This window comes from Halichoeres trimaculatus, unplaced genomic scaffold (assembly GCF_033239565.1).
Source record: "Halichoeres trimaculatus isolate MK-OKI-2021-1 unplaced genomic scaffold, fHalTri1.1 fHalTri1_scaffold_8, whole genome shotgun sequence".
Taxonomy (NCBI): Eukaryota; Metazoa; Chordata; class Actinopteri; order Labriformes; family Labridae; genus Halichoeres; species Halichoeres trimaculatus.
In genome coordinates this window covers 13440886-13466666 of record NW_027437186.1, presented here as the reverse complement: position 1 = coordinate 13466666, position 25781 = coordinate 13440886, and positions in this window count along the sequence as shown.

Below are 25781 nucleotides of genomic sequence, written 5' to 3'. Positions count from 1 at the left end.
CTGCTGGAGCAGCAGTGGGGAGGGGAGTGGGCGGGGAGGGGGTTTGGGGGTATCTGCTCCGGTTGACCAATCAGGTCAGACTTGCTTCTGATGGGTCAAAAAAGGGAATTGCTGATGTCGGCAAATCCCCAAATTACAAACAGCTCATTTTAGGTCAGGATTTTACATTCACATGCACTACTAAGTACAGGTTTTGTCATTAAATATCACATTTTGTGGGCTGGGAGGAAAGCCTCAGACCCAAAAATTTCACTAAATGGCTTAATAAAGTCATTTTTGCATAATTTGGGACCTTTAAGTCTCCCTGCTCCACAAACCCCCTTCCCTCTGGTTGGCCAGCCTTCTTGAGCTATGGTCAGACCTTGATGTTTGAGGCCCACCTGTCCAACATGTCATGAACCAGTTAGGAGATCCTCATACCTTATCAATACCTTATCAGATAACATTGCCTCATAAACATTGGTTTCTGAGTAAACGTGTTCATAGTTGATTGTCAGGTAATAAGTGGCATGATGATTTTAGATATTTTTTTGTGGCAGACTGGAATCCAGATAAGGCAAGCCAGCTGTTGGTCACTGTTTTCTCTTCTTATGTCACCGTCAATAATATAGGTTCTGTAGGTCCAAACTGACAAAACTGTCTGTCAGTTGATGTCAGTAGGAGTTTTATTAAGCACAACTTTCTTTGACATCAGAGTATTAAAAGTTAGAGATGTCTTGAAAGTCTTAGAGTAAAGAGTAACGTTAGTTCAATTTATTAATAAAAAAACATGCATACATGATCGAAAGTCAAATAAAAACTCAGCTCAGCCTAAAAGGAGGTGATACTCTGTAGACCCATGCAGAGAGGAAAATGATTCAGAAAAATAATCACACTTAAATCAGTTTAATATGTTAATCTTCCTCCTCAGCAATCACTTGTTTGATATTCTTGGTAAGGAACAAATTTCAACCTGCAGACTCCTGAAACTTGCCTGCATAAATAAAGTGATCCATCACGGAGCTCAAATTAATTCATGTCAAGGTGACTCCAGCATCGTGGGCACTGATGTGAGAACTCAGCAGAACTTCAGCTGAATGTGAAAGCTGCTGAGATGCTCAGACAGGTGGGACTAACGATCAAACAGCCGTAAAGCGTGTTGTATCTGTGTGCGGCTGATACAAAAACAAATCCAGGAGAGAATAAAAATGAGCTGGGAGAAGGAAACATGACTCTCCTGCCAAATATAACTTATCTGTGCCTGTCTTTAAACAAAGCTTGCCTCTTCTTCCTTCTGGCAATCATGTGCGAAATTCATCACACTAACTTGGAAGTCTTGATCATGGGCAGTCTGTTCTTGTGAGGGTGTGTTATGTTGGCGGTGATATTGTGAATTATCAGCCTGTAAACCTGCGTCTAAGACTGGAAACATGAAGATGCTGAGAATAAAATCAGGCTTCTTGTCAAGGTTACCTTCAGTATCATTTATATAACCATCTCCAGTACAGACTTAGACTGAATCTGACAGAGGATTAGAAATAAAAAGATGTGAGGCTTTTAGACAAAAGTATTAACATCAAGAGAATAAAGTCAGAAAATTAAAATAAAGCTCTAAAGAAAAAAGGACACAACTTGACATGAAAGAAGGTGTAATTTCAAATGGAGTCCTTGCTTTACAAGGATAAAATGTTCAAAAATGAGAAAAAGTTTTGATTTTATAACAGGTAAAGTTTTATTTGGAAAAAAAGTGATAAAGTTTTCATCAAAGAAGTCATAAGTATGTGGGGATATTCAAAGCTCTGTGAAGATTTTTTATTTATTTATTCATTTATTTATTTATTTTGCATTAGGATGATTTTTGAAAACCCTATGGATGGGAAGGGTCTTGGTTTTCCAGCTTGAGGACTGCATTTCCCATGAACACCATCACTCAATGCAGTATTAGTGCATTTTGTGCCCAAGATTTGAAGAATCCTTTGCAGGGTGCAGCGATTATGCCATGTATTGAATTTTACTTTCTTTATTAATGAGGATATTCTACTCTCTCTTCACTGAGGTGAGCATTTTTGGATTGAAGATGCTATGAGGAGGATCTGTTTTTATTGCACTCCCTCTCCACCTTGTGGCCCAGGGTCTCCGCACACTGTTGTAAATTACTTTTAGTGAGGCGTGTGTTTGTTTTGGAATTAAACGGAAATCGGATTGAAACAACTTTTCTTTGTCCAAGACAACTTTTTACTCGATACAACCCGCAGAGGTAAGGTATTTACCAGTACAGTTACGTAGCGATATGGTTTGAAACGTGACGTCACGCAAACGTTGTAGCAGCCGGCTATATGTAGCGACATCGGCAGCCTGGTGCTCCGACGTATCTGTAGACTAACGTAACAAGTAATCACTGTCAGTTTGTATGTAGTTTAGTAGCTGTTTATATTTAGCACAGCTTGCAGCCTGGTGCTCTAAGACATGTCCTTCATGTGTACCCTCAGTAAATCCTGGTTAGCTGTGTCCTGCCAGTCATCTACCAAGCAGAGCTAACGTAACCTCACTCTTCATTTTATTGATAGACTCTTTAGTTTGAACAGACCACTGCAGAATAACTGCTGACTGTGGATTGGAATGAACATCAGCACAAACAGCTTAGCCCCTGTGTTATAGAGTGATACAGCCCAAGCCCAAGCTGTCTAGCTTTCTTCTGTTCTTCTGTCCTTTTTCTGTCTGAGAGTTGGACTCCTGTGTCCACCATCATTGTAAAATTAGTCACAGAAAAGGTTTTCAGCAGAGAAAAACACAGATCTCTGTGTTTCATCTCTTCTCACTTCTAAACTTCATCATCCAGCGTGGTGTTGGCGTAGAGACCCTCAGTCCTGGTGGACCTGATCTGGAAGCTAAGAAGTAGCAGTTTAAAATAACCCGTAACCAGCAATATTGGCTCTGATAATCTCATTTTAAAATGTGGATTACGATCAGGCATATATCTAGAAGGGAGACTTTTTCAAGATCACTTTCAAACTCCTCACAGCCCTTCTAAGATAGAGGACAGAGATTATCTTAAACTATTTCAACGTGTCATATATAATCAACAGCTGTGCTGATCTTGGAAAAATGATAAGCACTAGCAGATGAAGCAATAGTAGGAAATGGGTATCACTATTGTTTACCTCCAACATGTCATCAACACCTCTTTACTTTTCTGTGCTGTTGACAACACTAACAGCATGACAGTATCGCTTCAGCCATTAAAGCTGCTCTCTCTGGGAAATGACACATGTGCACCCAGGAACCAAAAGGCTCCCCTCCTCTTCCAAAATGCTGGCTGATGTTTTCGTGATAAGCTTGGGCCCGGTCTACATTTTCATGCTTTTCATCTGCATCCAAAATGCTACTCACAGATTTCTCTCTGTGAGTGTGTGACATGTTTGCACTTTCACCCACCGATGACCACTGCGCTTCAGGGCAGCTTCTCTGACGTTTTGCTCCACATGGCCTCCATTTCTGTCACCTTTCATCCATGAGGAGTTTCTATCATACTGCAGGGAGCAGGAGGGAGGAGCAGTGACTGACTAAATGAGTAGACACACACACAGACACACACAAACAGAATTTCTCTGGACATGTTACACTCACACACAGCTTTTATGTTTTTTGTATCAGAAGCCTCAGGTACTTTTAAAATGTCACTGATTTGATGTCAGTCCTGGGTTTAACTGATTGTAACCATTTTCACTAAAACTCTGTCTGATGTTGATGCTTTTGATGACTTGTTTTTAAGTGTCTTATTGCATTTCCTTCTTCCACGCTGTCCTTTCTATCTGCTTATTTAGTGTCGTGCGCACCTGCAGCACTCTTTTCCCCCATGAAGACTCAGGTCTATGTCAAGGTCCAAAGTCAAGGTCCAATCTTTTAAAAGAGTAATTTCAGCAACAGAAAAACTGTATCACATAAACTTTAACACAAATAATAGTAACAAAGTAGAGGTGGGCGATATGGCCCAAAATTGATATCACGTATTTTTCCTTCATATTGCGATCATATCGCAGTTTTCCAACATGTAAAAAAGTGAAGTCTTTTCAAAACATGATTCTGACTCTGTTCTGTGTTACAAGTGTACCCAGCAGGTGGAAAATGTCTAATACTGTGATAGAAAAAGGTTTTTGCCCACAATGTGCTTTTGGAAAAGAAGCTTGTCCTATTTCAAGCTTAAAGTGCACTGTACTGGTGAGCAAACTGGGTCTGAGGAATGAAGAACACTTAGTGAATAAAAAATAACTTTTTGCATATTATTTTAAAAAAGGTGAGCAATTAACTAATAACATTTTGGAAGCCAATTAATTTTCAAAAATTAGCATTACTAGTTTTTCGTTCCATGAGTTTTTCTACATTTATATTCTGTATGTTTTCTGAAGCCTGTAAGATTGTCTAAGGTTGTCTAATGAAGCACTTAAAGTTTCTTCGCTTTTATTCCTCTAAACACTGCTGCTGTAATACAGACAACTGTGGCATGAGACAGAATATTTCACTGATGTTTTTTTGTTGTTTTTTTTCCCACAGCTTTTGTGATTTTTGGGCAAAAAACAGACAGACACAGAGATACAGACAGATCGGTGATTTTGACTGAAGAACAGGGGGCGAGAGTTCAGACTCAGAGCCTGAACCACGACCAAGAAAACAAAAACTTTTGAGGCAGCTCCTCAGTCCACAGCTTTATCAATCCAAGGTAGGATTCGTGAATCATTCAATGCTGTTATAAGATATTTATCATCGTTACCCACAAGGAGTAAAAGTAATAACCTGTACTGATAGAACAACATGATGTGGCACTGGACAGCGCTCAGGCTGCATCCTCAGAAAAAGAGTCTATCAAAGGCATTTTGTAGCTACATGTTTATTGGTCAAAAAAGTGAAAAACTTAAAGCAAACTAACACAACACTTGTACCTTTCCCATCAGCAGAAACACCTGCTGACATGACAGCGCCCACTCCGTCCAGACACACCGGAGCAGGCTGGCTATTTATGCCTAAAGTCTGCAAAAGCTCGGCAAAACTCATATTTTTCGTTGGCATTTTATTGATAACGAAAATAATCGAGAAATGTATTGGTTTTGATCCTACAAGGGTATGAAGCTTGTTAGACCGTAAAAATCTGTGATTTGGGTGCACTATTGTTTAAGCTGCAGGGTTCAAAGCATGTGAAAAATGTAGTGGCTCACAGTCCGCAAACCCCAGTTTCAGTCTGTTTCAAAATGTTTATTTTGATGCCACTACTTTTGTTAAAAAATGGTGCTGTCACATTTTAGGTTTTGAGGTTTGACCATAGACACTTACCTATGGCAATGTACAGCCTGTGTCCAAAACAGGGCAGCCGCCGTCATGCACACCAGATGTTTCGCTTTCTGCACGCGGTAAATGTTTACTTCCTCACGTCACTGACTCGGTGCTACTGGTCTTAAAGGTGTATTTTCAGAATGGCTGTGGCAGAAAAGTGTCTTCTCACGTCGGGAGACATAAATCTCCCACATAGATGAACCACTACTTGGACTAAATTATGTGCAATAGTGCTTTACCGGGGTAATTACGGTATAGCAAAATTCATTTCGTGGCGACTTATGATACCGGTGACGGTGATGAAACCGATATGCCGCCCACCCCTATAACAAAGCTTTCCTACACATGCAGAATCAGACTTATCTTCACACACACAGATGAAAGATAAGCTTATAACTCCAAGGGGAAAAAAGTGAGCCTCCAAATGTTTATTTTCTTCTTTTTTTTCCCACGAGCAGTCCAGAGGTCAGGCTGATCCCTTGTATAGGTTATTTCAAAGTCTTGGTAAAGCTACAAAGTAAGTCTTAACTAGAGGTTTTCTATGTGGTTGTGGGATGGTTAAGACACCTTGATCCGACAATCTGAGAGGTCTGTCTGTGCTGAAAAGGGGTAAGAGTTCAGTAATCTATCTCAGAGCATGGCCATGCAGAGCTTTAAACACAAACAGGAGCAGTTTGAAAGGGATGCTGGGACATAATGTGCTTCCTTCTCTAAATCTGGCTGAGGCATGCTGTAATGGTATGGAGGCCTGGCTGATGAAAAAATGTTCCTTTTTGTGCCCATGCAGGAAATCCTGGATCACTAAAGTGTTTGTCATTTATGAATTTGGCACTCACTCCTTGTGTTCATTAGTTTTGGCCTTTTGGTGTCAACCGGCCAATTCAAACTCCCCCGTCTGAGCAGATCCTCTCAGAAGGGTCAGTCAGGATATGGGTCACGTCTGCAACTCAGTGTATTTGTTGCTCCTTTCCACTTGCTGTTGTGAGATCAAATGGTGTGTAAAATATCTTAAAGTGTGATGTCCCTGAATGGGTCAAGTGGTTATCTTGTTTCTTTTTTACAGCTTTATACCCCCCAGGGAGGATGATGGTTTTCATGCATCGTACAGCATCACGTTGGAAAAATCACACATGGGAGCACAGCAGGAAGTCAGCTTCAGGAAAACAGTTGTTGAATTCTAAACGTGTCCCATCAGAGTTATTGGAGGTTACAAACACATTGCACTAAACTCTTCCAGTGGAGGAATAAACCGTAATGCAATACGGTGCACTCAATCACAGCAATGCCATCTGACCTTCCACCCTGACCTTGTTTTTTCCCTCTCTTGTCCCCGACCTTGAGCACTGGAGGCTGCTGGTGTGAATTTAAAGGTGTCAAACGCAGGTTTGAGCGGTTGAGAGAGCGTCTTTTTCCACTTTAGAGTACATCCAACTACAAAGGTGTCACATCCTTATGGAATAAATCTATATTATTTCCTGCCTATAGCTGAGCGCAGCCATCTGTTCAGTAGTGTAGCGCTCATTGGAGGTGCTGGTGGACCCTACATCATCATGACGGGTGTGAAGGCAGTGGGAAATGGAAAAGAGGATAAAATACTCAGTAAGGTTGTGATGAGAAGGAGAGATGGAAATTAAAAGAGATAAACATGCGCATTCTTTCGACAGCTCTCTTTTGAATTATATGCCAGAAAATGGACCCTGTCCAAAGGCTGAAAAGAGGATTTAAAATTTGTTCTCGCTGTGGTGAAAACGCTGTAAATATGAAATGGTGACATGTTTGCTAAGGCAGCACAAACACAGAGAGTGGAGCAGTTTATATATGAGGAGGACTTCGTGTCTAAAAGCCCACTTCTGGCCCTTTCAGGCTCTAATGTTCACTGCACCACTAAGGATGACTTATGGTTTCTTACAGACACCACAAAATCTGTCTTCTCATTGGTCTCTGCAGGGTCGGGATAAGGGGTCACGGAGGCTCAAATTTTGGGCGTAAACTGTGAAACAGAGAAGCTAAAATGCAACATCCTGAACAACATTTGCCAAATGTTACAATGCCTCACACTTTACATTAAATGACTCAAGTCCACGACACTATTTGTTAATCAAATCTTTTATTTATGAAGGCACAATAAAAAACAAACAAACAAACAAACACACAAAAAACCATGTTTAACACATGTCTTTAATGGAGTAGAGTTCTTCTGTTCTCTGTATTATGTTCAGAGTCCTCCTCCACCAATGTGTAACCACCTATAAGCAGGTCTGATGGAAACCTTCTAAAAGCCATACATCTGCTAGGACCAGGAACTCTGTTCTCTAACTTTGAAACATCATCAAGCTGCGTTCATGAATATCCTTTTTTCAGACTTGAAAACATTCTTCGAATATTGAGGATGGTTTTATTTTGTTGTATAAATGCTTTAAAGCTGATTTCAGCCCCCCCGGTCAGATCTGTTCAAGCAAAGTTTTTTTTTTTTTTAAAAGCACTAAACACTCTATTGGCCCCTTTTAGATGAATTCAGGAGTTAAATAATTTTGTAAGTTCAGGACTGCATTGAATTCAAACTCTTTTTTAAAAGATAAGTTTTGTCCCACAAAAGACAACAATATATATATATATATATATATATATATATATATATATATATATATATATATATATATATATATATATATATATATTGCTGTTTGGCCAAGCAGAGACTAGAGTGCTGAGTCCCTCCATCCCAAACTAAACTTCAACAGACAAAAAAATATATATTTTGTAACATTCCATCTCCAGAATCAACCACCAGTGTCCAAATCATAATGTACTGAAAGTATTATCAGTAAAAAAAAAAAAAAAAAAAAAAAAAAAAAAAATTAGTTAATAAAAAGAGATGTTGCTGCCAATAACCCTGTTTTACTGTGCTAAGCCTAGTAAATTCAAATGCTTTGCTCACCATTTGCATCTTGAAATGACTCTTTTCATGGGAAACAAACAAACACCCCACTCTTGTTCATCCTAAAATGATGAATTAATCATGTCATGAGACAGCAAAAGGAGATGGGCTGTATTGTGTCACTGATAACTGAAGGAAAGAAAAGAAAAAAAAAAACCCTGCAAATTACTCAACGTTTAAGAAACTGGACACAGAGGATATATTAAACTGCAGCTTTTTGTGAATAAAGGACTGATCCATGGTTTGTTAATTCTAACCCTATTCGAAAAGAGGATCTTCTGAGTACATCAGTGCATCAAGGTTCTGAAAGGACTCACGGAGGATTTTCAGCTCTCTTTGACTTTAGTAAAAATGAGGTCAATGACAATTAGTTTGGTCATTTCTAATGCTGAGAATGAAACCATGATTACAACATCATGCATGCATTCATTTCACTTAAGCTTCATTTATCCAGGTTAGTGCCGTCGGGGCTGCAAATTTCTTTCCCAATGCAAAATTGAATCAAACAACTCCAGCAGCCTATTGAATTAGAGACTCAGCAATGACAAACACATTCAGCCAAAGTCACAGCAAAGTAATGCAAGGATAGAAAAATCAACTCAGAAGGTGTTTTATTTTTTGAACAGTCTAATGTTTGTTAGACTGTCACATATACACCAAGCCAAAACAAGACGTTTTCAAAGCAGAAATTAACCAATTTACAGTCTGGTTCAGAAAACGTCTTCTGTCTGTGTCGCTAATTTTACTATACTTTCTACTATAAGATCTGGAGCTCGCCCAATCAGAGGCAGGGCTCGGGACATGTGACAGACAGGCGCCCTATGGCTGTACGCGAAGCCCTTACCACTACCAATATGGCCGCGATAGCAGATGTGCTTCATTTTCCATTTCAGAAACAGACAGGTGACAGTGGGGAGACTACGTCGATGTTTTATACAGTCTATGCTCTGCAGCAGGCCTCCAGAGGGCTGGCCAGTCAGAGAGGAGGGGTTTGTGGTGTTGGCAGCTTTAAAGAGATTCAGTGTTTCACACAAAGGATAAAATAAGGGTATTCTCAAACACGAGTGGGAGACCAATAGTTTGAAGCTAAAATAAACACAACACCCACTCTTTAGGTGTCAGAGTTGTTAGAATGTTGTTTGCTCTAGTTCGATACCCCGCAGCTTTGCTCATCAATAACAGACACAGCGCCTCCTATTGAAGGGGAGTGAGACGTTCTCAGCCCAAAGTCTTATTCTCCTTTTTGCATGTATATACAGACAAGACAAGATTCCCTGCTGTGACTTTACGATCGAGATATGACCTTAGTCATGCATGTAAATGTACTGACTGTCTTCTTAAAGGGCCTCAGATGAACGTGTAATTAAACTATGTAGCGTTTTATTTTGTCAGTGTTTCACTGTCTTATTCCTGCTGAATACCGTGTCTCATGATGCGGGCATTTCTCATTTCCTCTCTTTTCTGCTCCGCACCCACTGATACGGCTGTTTACCCATGCATGTTTGCTCTCTCACACACACATTCTGACGGATATTTGAGTGCAAAAATTTTTTTTTTTGTGTGTGTGTGTGTTTACAGAACCCCCGTTTGCCCCTGTCTTATTTATCTGCTTTGATTTATCCCATTACTACCTGCTGCTGCTGTGTGCTCTGCCTCCCCTCAGGGACGACAACAACTAATCTAGTCTATTGATATTTTCCAGTCGCTTCATCTTGTATAATCCAAGCAAACTGCTCCGAGCGCACTCCTGCTCCTTCCGCGGTCTTCAGTTTGTCAATCCCTGAGGCCTCAGGATTTACAGATAGAAAGTGTGTGTGTGTGTGTGTGTGTGTGTGTGTGTGTGTGTGTGTGTGTGTGTGTGTGTGTGTGTGTGTGTGTGTGTATGAGTGTGTGGTGTGCATTCTTATCTGGCTGTCTTTGTGCAAATCATCTGTATTATAGTTCTTCGTCCTTGAAGAAAATGCTGCACTCAAAATCTATTACTATGCTAGTTTCTAGTGTTCTCAACACATCATAAAGTTCACATCAAAGTGAATTGTCATCAGCTTTATCAGCTTTATTTATTTTTATTAGAATAAATTAAACATTCATTAGTCTCAGAATATTGTTGCTGTTTGTATGAACATTAAAACAGCTGGATATTCCTCTTCCTTATGTATCCTTGAGCCATACAACAACCCCCTTTAAAATGAAATATGAAGATTACAGCTGCAAAGTAAATTCTAGGTCACACACACGTAGTCTTCTGTCTGCTCCTGCTGCCGGATTTACAGCCTTAAATGTTCAGGAATTGTAATGCTGCAGGGATATGTCACACAGCTGACAACATGCCCACCTTTTTTGAAGAAAACCTCCCATTCTTGTTCTATTTTCTTGACATATCGTCAGTCTTTTGAGGTCAGCCATGAATAGCTTGACAAATAGGAAGCCGAACGTAATTTAGGCTTTCATTTTTAAGTTTCTCTCATCTTTGTCTCACCCGAGCCACCAGGGTTCATTTTCATGCAGTGGTTTGAAAATTACGGGATCATATTCAGCATCTTGCACAGCGCTGACACATTCAGGGTTACAAAGTTCTATCCCTGCTGGATTGGCGCTGAAGCTTGAATGCTTAAAAAAAAAAAAATGCATACAGAATGGAGACCCAAGGGATCAAAGTTGCAACCTAACAGCAGATTTTTATGTTAATTCGCATTCACAGGACAACATAGCTAACCTTGAAAGAGCTTTAAAATGGTGGAGCAGGGGATTTGGTGGGTGCAGAGAGTGGGATTTGTTAAGCCTGCAGGGACCTGCTGAAATGACATCTACATTCAAGACAGCAGAACTCAAGGAAAAGGTTAAGAGAGATGTATGTTGTGCAGCAAACACATAATAATATCCTTTTAAGGATATACATGAGATCATTTCAAGGCCATGAAAACTATATAATGTGTTAAATCTGAAGTGAAACCCAACAACAATTTGAGAACATGTTTTAAGTACAGACACAAACTCTTTAAAACTGAGATACATCAATAATTCACCTTCCAGGTTTGAAATTGACGATAATGCCAAAAAGTTTTCTGCATGGCCCAGAATAAATATGTTTGCATGTCTACTTTAAGCTTAATAAAATTTATGTAATATGATCTTTTACACTAGTTTTCCATGACTGATTTGACACAGCTGATGATTTCAAGCAAGCCCACACTTAAAATGACCAAAGCCTCATTAAAAAAAAAGAAAAGAAAATGTTAAGTTTCTGAAACATAATGTATTAATTTGCATAATTTATGCGGTGATTGTTGATTTAATTTATTAATACAAATTTTTAATCATGCTGAAATGATGAGCATTTGGTGTATTCTTAAAAACACCCAAGACTTTATGTGATTTCATTGTTTAACTTTAAAACAAAGAGCTGCAGGAGTCAGGCTAAAACACTGGAGATCCCTCAGGTGGGTTCAGTCCATGATCTCATGATGACTTGGACCAGGCTCTCAGAGCTGTGAACACGATGTGGGCGTTTCGGGAAATTTCAAACTATGAAACTTCTAAAAGATGAACTCTTGCACAAGTTGACGTAAAAATAATTAATTGTATCAACAGAAATCAGGTTTTGGGATATAGTTCTGACATTTTTCAATAGTTTTATCCACTTTCAATCTGTTATCATAGAGGAGGCAGACTTTACCACTTGAACTACTCTCTGTGCCCAGAGTCAAAGCCAAATGCAATGTACATCTCTAAACTGTTCAGTAACTCTATACTTGTATTTTAAAATGTTTTCTATTATGTTAAACAGTCTGTTCTGAATGTTGGTGTTTCTTTTTTTGGGAACTGTCATGACATCCTCTTTTAAATTATTGAAAGAGGCTGTGAGGAGTTACTACATAATATTAAAAAAGCTCTCCCTTCTAGATATGGGCCCGACCAAAATCTGTACTTAAAAATTACAGTATGGGTGCCAATATATGTTATTTAAAAATGCTACTTCTTAACTTCCTGATTGAGTCGGGGAAGACCGGATTGATTTATGACCAGCGTTGCCAACTCCTCAGCAGCGGAAAGAGAGTAAACAGCGCTTTTTTTTTTTTTTTTACTTTTCTCCCGTGATCTTAGAGCTTCCGACCACCAAAATAGTCGCTAGATTTGTTGCTAGTCGCTTTTCTCTAATTTTCTCGCTGGGGGGTCCAGAAAGTTGCTAAAAATAGCGACAAAGGCGCTAAGTTGGCAACACTGTTTATGACACAACAAAGTCTCTGACAACAGCACACCAGTTGACAAAGTTTAGCAGAGAGAAGAGAGATCTGTGTTTTTCTCTGCTGTAAATGATTTCTGTGATTAATTTTGTAGTTATTCTGCAGTGGTCTGTTTAGACCTGAAAGTCAGTCAATAAAAGGAGAGTGTGGTTACATAAACTCAGCTTAGTGGACGACTGGCAGGACATAACCAGGATTCACTAATATTGCGCAGTACGGACATGTCTTAGAGCACCGGGCTGTCAGTAAATATAAACGGCTACGAAACTACAAACTTACAATGTTTGCTCGTTGTCACTTTAAGTAACTGTACTGATAAATAAATTACCTCAGTCTTGAATAAAGAAAATTTGTTTCAATCTGATTTCCATTTAATTAAAAAAAAAAAAAAAAACACGCCTTGCTAAGTAAAGTAATTTCTTCATGGCAGTGTGTGAGAGTCCAGACCAGGAGGTGACAAGGCAGTCCAATTAAAACAGATCCTCCTTACAGCATCTTTAAAAAAAATGCCCAGTGACCAATCCATTATTAACTTACTAGCTCAGGGAGAGTAATGGCTTTACACCTACTTGGAAACTCTTGACTTCAAATACTCATAACATGCAAAGCTCAAGTCAAGCAAGTTGGCTTTAAATGTTACCATCCATCCTCTGACATGTGCAACACAAACAGAGCTGGTGTATCTTCTAGTTAAAAATCTACTGAGTTCCTGGGATGACTTATGATTTAACCAGTGTTATTTCTCATGGGGGGTAAAAAAAAAAGTTGAGGTCGAAATCACAGAGCTGCAGGAGACATTGTCACATTGTCCAAACTTCTGGCAACTTGTCTTGTCTGGGCCTCGGGGTGTTTTCTGCGGGCAGGTGGCTTCCACAGCAGGGATGTCACAGTCACTCTCATGCTTCAGGATACTGAAGGCAGCTGGGACAACATATCATTTTTACACGTCCTGCGTGGTGACACTCAGTGAAAAAGTAGATTCCCTGACCATTGCCTGTTTTTTCATTTTCAGTGTTGTCTTGGAAAGTAACTTCGCACCCTTCAACAAAAATAATAATAGAAAAAACCCTCTTATTCCCTAGTGTCCTCTGTCTGAATCCAAATAAATGCTGAACGAAAAAAGCTCTGAAATGCCAGCCAACAGTTCACTGGTAACTGTATACGGGAGTCTGCAGGAGGTAGAGGGAGACCAAATCAGGGCGAAGTGAAAAATAATCATTTTTGTTATTGAGGAGTTTTTAGAGCCCCTGCGGTAAAAGCTGTCATGACATTCAATTACTACGCCACTGTGTGCACTGCAACAACAATTTCTACAAGCGTGGGTCACTGTCGATTTACTGTTTACCACAAATGACAAACAAAAAAAAAGAAAAAAGACTATGAATATTTGGTGGAGCTAATGCTGGTGTGTTTGAGGACACTGTTATGATTCATTTCTGTCCCTTTGGGATGTGATTCTCTCTGTTGTTTTTGGATCAATGACAAAGCGAGGTTCATTTGGCAAAATGGAAAAACAAAATAAAAAATAAAAATAAAAATAAAGCCACAGAGAGAAATTGAGTGACTGAAAAAAAAACATGCAATACCACTGGTTGTATAAGGGAAAAAGTGATACTGTAATGAGAAAAGGAACAAGCTTTGATTTGAAACAGGGTTCTGGCTGCTTTCAAATTTCACATTGACTGGGTTATAAATTGGTATTAAATTTGATTTGTTCAAGGAAAAAGTATTCCCTATTTAGACTAAAATATGTTTTATTCTTTTGTTTACCTGTATTGTACATTTGTTGCTGTCAACTCAAGGTTTCTTTTATCGGGGGCTGGATGCAAACCGTAGTCTTATTTGATTTATCACTTCTCAAATTCTAATATTGATTTTTGTTTTGTTGTCTTTTGAAGGTGGACAAACAGAGAAATATTTCACCTAGACTTTGCCAAGAATTATTCCTGCCAAAGTCCAGGACAATTCGTATGAGGTCATAGTATGCTTATGTGTGAACACAGCAGGAAATGTTGAGGATAATCTGCTGCCAACGAGCAGGAGTGGGTGATAATAGAGGGTATACATTTACATCACTTCCCCTCTGGGACACGCCCACCTCGGTCGGACTGAGTGGCAAAACAAACCCCACTTAGCATTGTAGAGTACGCCAGTAGACGAGACTGGTTAAAATGTGGAATATGACATAGAATTGTGAAAAATTGGTTTCAACATTGATTTGTTACAGCTACGAAAGAACCAGGGGTCCAGGAACATCGACATGTGGACAGAAATCACATCATGACATTTATTTGTACCTGATTTCAACGCCAGGAAAACACACAATGTAAAGTCTGAAAGCTTCGAAAGCCTCTATATGATTCAATTTACAGTATTAAGTGTATTTACCGAAGTGAATACATGTATAATCTATTTGTACTTTTGGTATTGAACATAGACTGTATTATTAATGAATGTTTAGTCTCCGCGACAGTATTTAAGTAAAGTTAATATCAGATACTTCATACAGCACAGCTACAGCTGCGCGTGCTGAAGTTCTTCCCTTCTAGAAAACTGGGTTAGCCTCCATTTGAGTTAGTTTACCAATCATGTCGAGCAAAATGTTCAGAATCACACAAAGACAAAAATGTTTCAGTTATGGAAAATATAATAAATGAAAAATGCTAACATTTAGAGATTTCGTAATTTAAGGAATGATTTAACTCGAAAATACAGCATAAATTCATGTTAACTGACATAAAATGGGAACCACAAATCCAGCTTTAGTTGCCTGGATTGTTTCTGAAAATTGCAGCAATCATCAGTTTCTCTTCTCTTTGCCTTTCAGTAGCCTGTCAAAAGATAGCTCTGATTGCTTTTCAAACCTGTTAGTTTAATCAATCGAGCATCAGCTCGTCCCCGTTTTTATTGTTGTTTTAGAGTTTAGATGGTATTTAAGCCAACGCTGCCACTCATCTCCCTCTTTCTGCCACTCAGTGGGCGTAACGGCAGCGACTTTCGCTTGCTGTGTGTCAGGGACCAAGCAGTAAGGACACAACAAAGGAGTTTCTTTGTTTGAAAAAGTGGGTTATTTTTTATTTCACCCAACAAAAAAAGAACTGTAAAAATCAAACTGCTAACAATTCCGCCTATAAAAGAGGTCAACTTAGTATAACTGAACTCAAACTGGACATAACGTGCAAACATAACAAACAGACCTAACCATTGAAACAATAGGACGACTTATATAGTGGTTTGGCCAAACCAATTCAAACACAAGGGGAAAACATAACAGGACAATGTGCAACCTGATACAAAACTAAACTAAGAAACCCTAAATCCCCCCCGTGACATCGGAGCAGTTGGAATCTTCCAATTTGCCAGCCTCCAGCATAAAAGCATTGGCTGCCCTTGGCCCCGCCTTTTGCTCCCTCCAGGAAGTGCCCTTCCCCAGCAGCCAGGTAACTCAAAACAAAGGAAAAATGGTTAGTGCAACAGAAATGTGTCTAATCTTGCATTGTACAAATGTGCGCGCTAAATTTAAACAATGCAAAACTAAATTCTGAAATAAACTAATGTTAAAGCAACCTAATGTGTTTGTGGTTTATTGCAAAGAAAAGGTGTGGTGAACTAACTGAGGAATGAATTGAGTGGAGCTGTTACCCCTGTGTGGCCCTGGCTATCACACTGTGACATCACATGCATACCCTCTATCCTTTGATCATGGGACTGGTGTTCTGTTGAGTTTTGCTGCTTTGCTGAAATTTGTTACCTTAACTTGGACGGGTAGCAGACGCTGTCAGTTCTTGATATTTGATCCTTATTTTTCATTTCAGATGTACATTACGTACTGTATGTGTGATGTAGGAATAGGGTAGGCATGTTTGAGTAGATTTCAAAGCTGCTTAGTGGAATATTCAAATTGGAAGCATTATCTGAACGGACACAGGTGTGAACCTCAGAGTATGACTCATAACAGGGTGAAAAAAAGTTTCATCCCATAGTCAGGCTGCAGCAGACTCTATTTATTGATACTGAGGTTTGACTTACTGTAGCATCACTGATTCTAGGTGAAAATCAAGCTTACAATTCTCCTGCTTCATCCACCAACTTTTGTTAAATCAACCTTATTGCAATTAATGATACTACTACTAAATTCACAGTGTGGTGAGTTTTTGAAATAAAACAAAATCGGCATCAATTAAGAGAAAAACAAACATGTCTTTGAAATCTTTTGAGTCATCTAAACCCGGGGGAATGACCTGGCATGTTAAAAATTTATACTGACCTTTTGCATATATCTGTATGTATCTGGATGGAAAAAGCAACATGTTTCTCACTGGATGCCAGAGCTAAATAAATCCACAAATTCCCTGTGGTAAAGTGCAATCTATGTATTCAACCATGATTAGTTCCTGTTGCGCAGTGGAGTGAACTAAAGCCAAGGCAGAGGTAGTATAACCTTTGTTTACAGTACATTACACCACACCTCATACACTCACCATGTCACTTTATCTATAACTGTCACTTTAACCTGTCATTGCAGCATCACATGTACTTACTGCTCTACTATAGTTTTCATACGAGTGTGTAACTCTTATCTTTTATATCTGATTTGCATCAACCTGCATGCATTGCTGCAATAACTGAACTTGTTCATCTTATCCATAAAGAAGTGGAAAGACATGGTTTACAGCACCTACACTTACTGGTTTCCATAATTCTGTGGTTGTAGTTTGTGAGTGATACACTGCCCATGTTAAAAGATTCAGCACACAGTCACAAACATAGACTGTATATAGAGTGGACAACGTGGCTCCGCCATTTACCATTGTACAGTTTTTTTTACAATGCATTTTTTACAGTCCATGGTCACAAACAGTGATTTTCAGGTCCCATCTCAGATTGATCACAGCAAACATGATTGTATACATGAGCAGAGAATTAGTCATTGATAAAAAAAAAAAAAAAAAAAAAAAGTTAAATGAGTGAAAGTAAATTATTAAATTAAAGTAAATTAATTAATTGATTTATTAAATAATATTAAATCAAAGTAAATTGTTTTACTTTTGATGAGGACGCACCCACAACAACTCCTAAAATGTTGTATGTGTGTGCTCACCATTTCACTTCAGACTGCTTTCTCAACTAGGGCCAATACAAAGCAGGATTCACCAAGAACCTGAAGCTGAAGCATGGATCTGTACCAACTGTCCGTGACCCAGCTACATACGTGGGAACTTTAAGTTTTACTAATTTATGTTGCTTTACTATATGCTCTACCTAGCGCGATAGCCCGATGAATGTGGTTTTAGCATGGCAGCTAAAGTAAGGTATGGTTTGTAACTTTGTTTCCTTACACTACATTAACACACGTGTGTAAATAATATCAGGAGGCATTACAGAGAAGATATATGGACATATATTCCACGTGAAGCTAGCTTCATACACATAATGTTATGTTTTGTTTGGACGGATGTGACTACTTGTCGTGGTAGGCCCTGGTGGAGCTAATGTTGTTCTACAGGGTAGTGAACGCACTCAGCTGTTTTTATGGACGCTAAGACCACAGTCACCACTAATGTGTGTGTTACTGCTGCAGTTTAGTTTGCTTGATAGATGTCCCTCATGGTACTGTCTCGAAAAACTAACAGTCCAGGCTGCACACAGTTCTTTCTGCTCGGTATGGTCATATAACTCTAGTTAGCACCGAGCTACAAACGTTGATTTTGTTTACCTGATGGTAACTGCTGCAGCATATCAAGACACATAATATTTGTTACTAACCACTCAGAAATGTCCTGCTGCAGCCATAGAGTTTGGATTTCTTTAGGCGCCTCTCCTTCTGGGTCAAACTCTGGATCAAACTGGTATAACTGAACCACGGCGCTTTTATGAGCCATATCTACTCACTCTGTGTAAACACTGCAGCATGGTTATGGGAGCAAAAGCTACACCCTCGTCCAAAGAAGTTGTCAAGAAGGCGTGGACAGGCCAGCTCATTATCATTTTAGAGCTACACCCACAGAAACAGATTGTTCTCAGGAGCGCTCAGGAGAGGGGATATACAGAGTGGCTGAAGTCCAGTAAATAACTGGATTTTGAGGCAAAGCACTTTAAATTGACTGTACTGGGACCTCTGAGATCTATTTGAACTTGTTGAAAAGTTGCACAATATAGGAACTTTAAGGCCTCAAATTACAACTTGAAAGAAACAACACGGACTGTAGTAAAATGCCAATGCTGCTAGTTTATGCTGTGCACTGTTTTGAACCATGTCATGGGAGACATGTGACTGCAAATGGTGGTATGGTAAGCACAAACAAACTTACCTCTGATTAAAGTTAGCTGAAACATACCGGCATACTTTTTAAATTTAGAAATACTATGTAGTGTATAAAACAAGGCTTAGTTGGGTTACAAGCAGTGGCGTTTTCTCCCGCAGGCCAAGGGAAGCCATGCTTCCTCTCTTTTTTTAGACTGTAGCTGTGATTTAATGAAAATATTCCTTTTTAACAGTTTCGATACTTCTTCTGTGTTTTGTCACCGTCATCTCTTCCTTATTCCTCTCCTCTAGTTATTGAGCATTTTACAATGTGTAAAACAGCGCCCTCGTAAATGTTCTGTGGCGAATGCGTGGTGAAAATACGATACTGCACGCTGTTGTCCGCAAGGAAGCCAAGCAGAGTTGGCATCCCTTGGTGAAAAAAAACAAGAATGATTAACCAATCAGATGAGGCCGTGGTCATGACACTGCTCATCTGTGATTGACCAAGACTGTGCCAAGGGAAGCCACCCCGTCTTTGGCCTCAAACCAATCAAATCACAGTATTGTCATCCTCGAGCCACTGAATGAAATCAGGGAGGTTAGCACATTAGCAGTGTGCACAAAGTGGCCGGTTGTGTGTTTAAGAGGGCGGTTGAATTAATTAATACGATGTTTAAGCTAAGTCAAGAGGGCAATGTACGTGTGTGAATGAGTGAGTGAGGGTGGGAGAGCTAAAGGGCGTGTGTCGGTGTTCAAAGTAAGTAAAACAAGCGCTCTCTGGGCGCTCTAACAGGTCCGTTACATGGAATAGCGATACAAACTGCAACATAGCCTTTTATGTACCCCACTCCCTAAAAAAAATACAGATAACAGGCTTTGTCTCACTTGGCTTCCTCAAAAAAAATCTCCATGCCACGCCACTGGTTACAAGAGGTTTTAAAATCAACAGTGAAAGCAAGAAAAAGAAAAATAAATATGACAACTTAGAAACACATCTTATTTTAGACATTCCAAAAGTTCAGATTGGGTATAAATCAAAGTTGGAATTCTAGACCCATGGCAGTCAGCATTCATCAAACTGTTCACACTCATGTAGACATATTCTTGCACAGCAGCAGCAGCAGCAGCATCTAAGGGCATCCTATTTCCTGACTTTGACGCCTGTCAGCTTCCAAGACATGCACCACTTTCATTAAATATGCCCCCCAGAATTCCACTGTACTGAGCAAAATTCTTCTGTATGTACGACATGTCTGGAGTGTGCTACAGGCATCAATCAACACATGTCAAATGAGGCTCTGCTGCATGGCCACTGTGCTCTGCAGCTGAGGGATTTATGTTAAAAATGGCAACAATAGCTTTCAGCTGTCAGGAACAGCAGAGGCAGCAAACATGTCAATCATTTCTGGACACCATCAACTTAATCATTTATGTGATATACTCTACGTTTGAACACAAGAACAAGGAGCTAGCAAGTGTTCTTTCAACACAGAGGGCTTTTTTGTTAAAGGGAAGCCGTTTGAGCACCTGCCAGTTTTCTGGACAGTCTTCTGTTCCCAAATCACGCTGATGCAATCACTGTTTTAAAATAAATATTTATACCAACATGGAAACCAGTCAACAAAAGCAGCCAATTCTTCTGGCCTGCTTAAAGATGTGATCCTGGCTGTGCTGTTCTCTTTCTCTGTCCGTGAATGCAGCAGCTGCCTGGATTAATAAAGTCTCTTTTGGCCAGTCTGCTGAATCTAATGAAAAGGTGTAAAGCTCTCTCATACATCCAGCTTAATGTTCACTGTATTCCACTCTGGACTGTAAATCCAGGCCACTGCAGTCATACATACGGCTGCTAATGCAGAGACAAGGCTTCAAATCGATGAACCCCTTCAGCTAAATCATTGTAAAATATTCATCATTTAAATAAAAGAACTCTCCAGTCAGGAAAAAGCACCTGAGGGAAAGTTGGATTGAAAATAATGGCATTTTTCTCCTCTTTTATGCTCTCTAATTTAAGAATAATCACATTAAGTTTGAACTAGTTCCAAAAAATGACAAAACTATGACTTAGAAATCCAATTAGATGCACTTAAAGTAACAAAAAAAATTCTTGGTTTATATTTTTAATTTTCAGGCATTATTTTTCATCAAGTAATTTCTTATCACAACTAATTTGAGAGTCCTTGATTTGTATGTCACGCAAAAAGAAAAAGATAAAGAAAGATTACTCAGTGATAACACAAAGGATCTAAATGCAGAACAGAAAGTCATTGCTCTAGACATTTTGTCAGCTCTGAGAAACAAATAACGTGCTCCTAGAGCCAGCAAATAGTGAAACATCTGCCAAATTTGGGGTAAATGAAATTTAACTGATTTCAAAGGGATTTTAGCAGATGGAAGGGATGCTGGTAACACCAAACTCTTGACACAGTGAAAAAAAAAATCAAAACTAAGAACCCACCAAAAGCATGCATTGCTTGGCTTCAAGCCAAACTTTTCAAATCTATGACATGGGCGTGTTAAATATGACATACATGCTTCAGCAAAATCAGCTTTAAATTGAATCTCCCTGTGTTGCACTCAGAGGACATCCATGTCCACTTTGAAACTTTAACGTGATGTTTGTGATGTGCATTATTCTGAACCCATGAACAGGCAGAGGAAGCAATTGAAGGAGTCTGACTCTGAACTGAGGTGAAAGGGAATAAATCCAGAGTGCAGGTGAATGTCCAGAGTAAGAGAGCGGCAGCGTGGCAGAGTTGGGCTGGAGACAGGAGGCTCATGGAGGCACCTGGAGAAAGAGGAAGAAGATAAATGATTAATTACAGAAAACATGAAACTTGCAATACTTGTTCCCTGAAGAGTCAGCCGTTATTCCACTTGTTGAAGCTGGAATACTCTGCACCTGATTACAGTCTCCCAGACTGCACATCCCTCTTCCAGACATGTTTTTTTAAAGCGCCTTCTGGAGATTCCTGAGGCCTTACCAGGGTGGAAAGGATCTATAACCCCTCCACTCACCTGGGAGGCTTGTTTTCTAACTCTTACCCAACACAACACCCACATTAATGCTGATACAGCACCAATACTCAAACTCCTTCACTTGGGGCAAAGACTTGTTCCCCATTTAAAGAGGAACACTGGACTTAGAGGGGACACTGCTAGACCTGATCTAGTCTATTTGCTCTTGGGGTTTCAGAGGAGACTGAATTAAATATTTGAGGATTATTTGTCCCTCAAACTGATTCTGAGACTTCCTTTTTTACATTTTACTCTTCAAAAAAATAATTCCTAAACTCCTGATGTAAGTCTTACTGCAGGTTTTCCAACTTTCCAAAAGTCACACACTCCCCTTGTTCTTTACTGAGCCATTTTTCTGACATCATGGATGAATGCATCACACACACACACTTTCATTAAAGACCTCGTTTTGTGTTTTAATCCAATACGGTGCCCTGTTTGTCCTATAAAGCCATCCATCATTCTCTGAAGCTAAAAATTGCATCATGTGTCTGTTTTCCATACAGCTGCCGTGCACTGTGACTTTATAACGTTACCAACATATAAGGAAAATTACCAGTCCACTTACAGTGATGGATTACACTCATCAGTAAAGAAGGATGTCTTGGAACAATAGGTTCTTTAAAATGATGGGACCTTGTGTCTGTTTTAGGACAGGAACAGCATGTTCTAGAGGTGGTAAACTGCTGTTTAGGCTTTTCATAAACACAAGGATGAAATACATTTTACTCAGGGCCTTTCTGTGTAGAGTTTGCATGTTCTCCCCCCAGTGTGCATGGGTTCTCTCCATCCTCTACAAACTCTAGTGTTGGCCACAGAATCTTCAACACTGTCATCACAACACTTGGTACATTTCTTTTCTAACAGCTGATTTAGCCGACTGCAGGGCTGGCCAACCATTCAGAGACCAAGAGCCACAAAATGACCGTCGTACTACAAAGAGCACGTCACACGTGGTCTTACCAACACACTTCCTCTCCCTCACACATAAACGAAATGACATAAGATGAAAAGCAATACTTTGCTATCTATCTAGATAGCTATGAGCACATGTAGAGAAGAGAAACCGAAACTTAAGTATCAATCTTATCACCCAAGTATTGATCAATACTGATCCCACAGTAGGCATCAATATATCAATATTTCAGATTGACCAGCACACCACTACTCATAAATATATATAGATCTATACATATATTTTTAGGAATGGATCAAAGAGCCACACACTAAAAGGCAAAGAGCCGCATGTGGCTCGTGAGCCACTGGTTGGCCACCCTGGCCTACTGTGTTTGACACTTTCAAAACCAAGCTTGGCTGGATCACTTCCTCTAACATTTATTTGGCTGCTCCTGGCAGGGGGGAGTGTGAATTTGCATATTAGCTTATATTTGGTTTCGTAATATTTCGAAACCATAGCTAAATGTTTAGAATGAAAACTGAATTTTTAGAAATGTAGCTAAATATTTAGAATCAGGACATTCATTTTTAACATTTAAATATAATATTTAACATTTATATATAAAATAATATTTGACTAATATATTTCCCAAATATTTTTCTAATTCTGTATAAAAAGTGATGTTTTACAGCTAAATGTGGAGAAATGTTGTTATTTGTAGTGTGTGCAACTTTCAAATCGGCACCCCATATGAGATAGGCTCCAGCCACCCGTGAGCCTGAACAAGATAAGCAACAGAAGATGGATGAATGGATGGATGGAAATTTCCCTTAACCTTCCTTAATTTTAAATTACACCCTGTTTTCTGTTTGTTCTACCTGCTGAGTCCGACCCTAAGCTCCCTTTCATTCCTCTGCAGCTGAAATTGTGCCAGAACTGTGACTGGAGAGGAGCACAATGGAATAATGAACTCAATCGTTTTAATTAATTTGGTTGTCCTGAGTGTGAAAAATAAATGGGAGCTTGTTTGAGCTTCTATTGGCTGTTGGCAGTAAATAATCGGCAAACTCACTCACACAAAGCAATTGGCTCTGTGCTGACCTGTTTCAGGTGCTGAAAATAGGACAGAGAAGTAATGCTGCCTTTACACACCGTGGTGTTGGGATCATGGGTTCATACCTTAACTCAGACCTTACAGTATGTTGTCATCAGTGATGTCGGAGCCCTGTGAAAGACTGATCATGACGTAGCAGCAGTTTATAGCAACATTCTGTTATTTCAGCAGAAAACCCTTACTGTAACTACAGCCTGCCACCCCATCCATGCCCAGAAAGGAGTCATGTTAGTCTCATCTGACTGAATAATGGGAGGAAAAATTATTGAACTGGAAACATCAGCGTTCACTATGAGGAGAGAAACTCAACTTGATACAATCATTCATGCAAACTACCTGAAGTTCATTGTTTTAAAGGTCTCATATTGTGCAAAAATCACTTCATGAAGTCTTTTAGTGAAATTTGTGGGTCTTTGGCTTTCCTCCCAGCTCATAAAATGTGATATCTAATGACAAAACCTGGACTTAGTAGTGCTTGTGAATGTAAAATCCTGACCTAAAACGTGCTGTTTGGATTTTAGGGATTTGCTGATGTCAGCGATTCCCTTTTTTGACCAATCAGGAGCAAGTCTGAGCTGATTGGTCCACCGGAGCAGATACCCCACGTCCGCTACTGGAGAGAAATCTATCCAGCAGCAGGGAGGAGAATGCTGAAGTTGAAGGGCCATCACTGCTTGGTTTTTGGCTGTAAACAGTCACATAGTTCCATGCACAAGCTTCCCATCTGGGAAGAAGACAAGACTAAGTGGCTAGAGTTCATTTATCAAGGAAATGTGCCAGCTACACTCAGTAAAACTGTGCATGTGTGTGCCAGTCACTTCACAGCCGACTGCTTTTTCCAACATTGGACAGTACAACAGAGGGCTAGTGAATAGACTGGCCCTGAATCCAGGCGCATTACCAACCATCCGCCAACAAACCTCGGACCCTGGAAATGTGAGTATTTTAAATGCTGTGTGCTGTGGAGCAGATGTAAGAGCTTTTCCTCAGTGTCCCCCCTGTCTCTGTGTTAGCTTCAGGATGCCAACTTTATCTGCGGTTAGCCTGTTGTTTTAGCCCGTAATGTTACAGTAAATGAGCTTCGCTGTTTTCTAAACATTGTGCACTTGAAGCTTGTGGCGCTGCTCTCAGTGACGGGGAAGAGCGGGACGGTATCAGCGGTGGCTCATTTACATATGAAGGCCACGCCCACTAAATCAGACCGTTCTGAACAGAGGGGCTATGAGAGCCTGGAAACAATGCTGCTGTGCTTGATTTATTGGCTTTTTGGACCAAAACATGTTACTACCATTTCCTGAAGACATCAAAATCCATATTAAACTGCAGAAAAGGAGCAGAATATGGGACCTTTAAATTACTTAAAACAGTACATACCAACTCAGGCAGCTCAGATGTTTATGCATTCCACGATCTTTTCTGATTTCTCTTATTATATGACAGTTTGGGCTTGAGTTTTATTTTGAACTATTTCAGATCTCTTCTCCTTGTGCAATTAAACTCTAAAAATAATGGACAAAAACCCATCCGTTGGTATCACCGCTAGATTCTGAAAAAATACAATCTACTGAGCTTTGAGAGCTTCATGCACCTCTCTTTCATCAAATTAGATTTTAAATGTGACAATAATCTGTCCCCTCAACCTCTTTCCAAATTTGTTCAAAGGCAGAGCAGCAGCAGCTGCTGCAGAATTACAAGGAGCACAGTGAATGGAAAGTGTATAATTTAAAAACATAGATCGACACTTTGAATTTCATTACCAACTGAAATCAAACTGAATATCTATTAAGGTCGAGTGCTGGCTGAAAGCAAAACAGAGCTGTAACCATTTTTAGTCTGCCATGTTTTTTAATTTCCTGTTTTGAACAGGGAATTTGTTTGTTTTTTGTTTGTTTTTTTTCAAGTTAACCTTTGTAATTTTACTGTTATCCTGTGATTTTTTCTTTCCATTTTACTGCTGGTAAATGCACATTTAATGATCTATTTTTTTTTAAAGACCCAACTAGGGAAAAGATTTGACAATT